This window comes from Phoca vitulina, unplaced genomic scaffold, assembly GCF_004348235.1.
Source record: "Phoca vitulina isolate PV1807 unplaced genomic scaffold, GSC_HSeal_1.0 scaffold106, whole genome shotgun sequence".
NCBI classification, from domain to species: Eukaryota; Metazoa; Chordata; class Mammalia; order Carnivora; family Phocidae; genus Phoca; species Phoca vitulina.
The window spans coordinates 1358824-1360486 of record NW_022589809.1 but is presented as its reverse complement, the minus strand read 5'-3'; positions in this window follow the sequence as shown (position 1 = coordinate 1360486).

Genomic DNA, 1663 nt, shown 5'->3' with positions numbered 1-1663 from the left:
TCTGCCCTCGAGCTGCCTTGTCTCTGTCAGACGCGCATCGGTGGCCCAGTGCTGTCCCGCGTGTCCCTCGTCCTTGATTCTCTCCCTTGTTTGCTGCGCACGCTCTGTGCTAGCTCCCGGGTTCCCTCTTCTGCCCCTGACAGCTCCCTGGCCCCGCTGGTGCATGTTCAATTTTATAATTCCTCTCTCTTTATTGCTATTCTCTATTTGATGACACATCAGCATGGCATGGTCTCCCACAGTTCTCAGAACAGTAGAAACAGCTGCAGTAGTTCCCCTCCTGTCCTTGGCATGTCTAGTGCTTGCGGTGGAAAATCCGATACTCGAGATGTTACATTGTAGCAGCTCTGGATAGACTCCCGTCAGGTCTGTTTTCGCTGTTGTTTCGTGGTCCGTGCGTGTGGACTCTGTCAGTGGGGTCTCTGTGCCCTGCAGGGGGAAGCCGCGCCTGTCCATCCTGTCCGTCCTGTCAGCGTGCAGCCTGACTGTGAGCAAAGCCCCCGGGTGCAGGGATGCCTGGGGCCTCTGACCGTCTCTTTCCCGGACCCTCCATTCCGTGGGGCCCGTCTAGGTTACGTCACGGTCAGCTGCTGGTCTCCCTGACTGCTGACGGGCAGGTCTCTGTTCTCAGCAATGCCCAGCCTGCAGGCAGGGAGTCCTTCTTGATCAAGGCCAGTGTCTGAGGTTCTTCCCCACCCCGGAGGTTCTCCTTAGCTCTCTTTCCATGGTTCTCCCCAGTGAACTCTGGCTCAGCTCTTTGCTCTTAATGAAGATGAGCTAATATTCTCAAGGGCAGCCTCAGGCCTGAACCTTCCTGCACTGGGTTTCAAATGAGGTCAGTTCCTTTGGGGAGAGCTCCAGAGCCCTCGGGGTGTCAGCAATGGCCTGGACAGCGGCCCTGGCCTTCTAGGTCTGCTCTCCTGGGGTGGAGCCTCCGCTCGGCTGGTGCGCTGGGCTGGGGGCAGCCCGGACCCTGGCAAGCCCGGCCGGCCACGCCTCCGTGGACGGGGTGCAGCCTCCAAATGCGAAAGGCACGTGCTGGAAAATCTCTGGGCCACACTGCTTCAGGATTTAGCCCCCTTGACTTGGATGGGGAGGTGAGGAATGTTGGTGGGATACCACACCGCCTGATTGGGAGCCCCGTCCTCTTGGCCACACGGAACAGGAGTGGGGCCCTGCCCATTCCTCCGGTGAGGAATGTTGGTGGGATACCACACCGCCTGATTGGGAGCCCCGTCCTCTTGGCCACACGGAACAGGAGTGGGGCCCTGCCCAGGCAGTTGGCGGAAGTGCCCCAGACGCTCACTGTTCTCACCAGGTTCTAGTAGATGTTCCTGGATCAGTGTCTCTTCATTGGCTGTGTGCACTGAGGACAGTTGCAGAGATTATAAATGTTTTCTCTAATCGGCTTTCGCTGCTTCTACCTGCTCTGCTGCGGAGCGAGTCCTTGGAAGTGGGAGCTTTGTACCTTGCACCCATGGTTCCCCCGGGAGGAGGCCTAGGACCCCTGCTGCCTGGACCCCCCACCCCAGATGTGATCTGATTGTCCTGGGCTGTGGCCTGGGCATGTGTGGGAGCATTCTCCAGGGATTCTAGTGTGCAGCCAGGGCGGACACCACTGTCTTAGGCAACCGGGTGGCTTTGCATTAAGGGAACCACACGG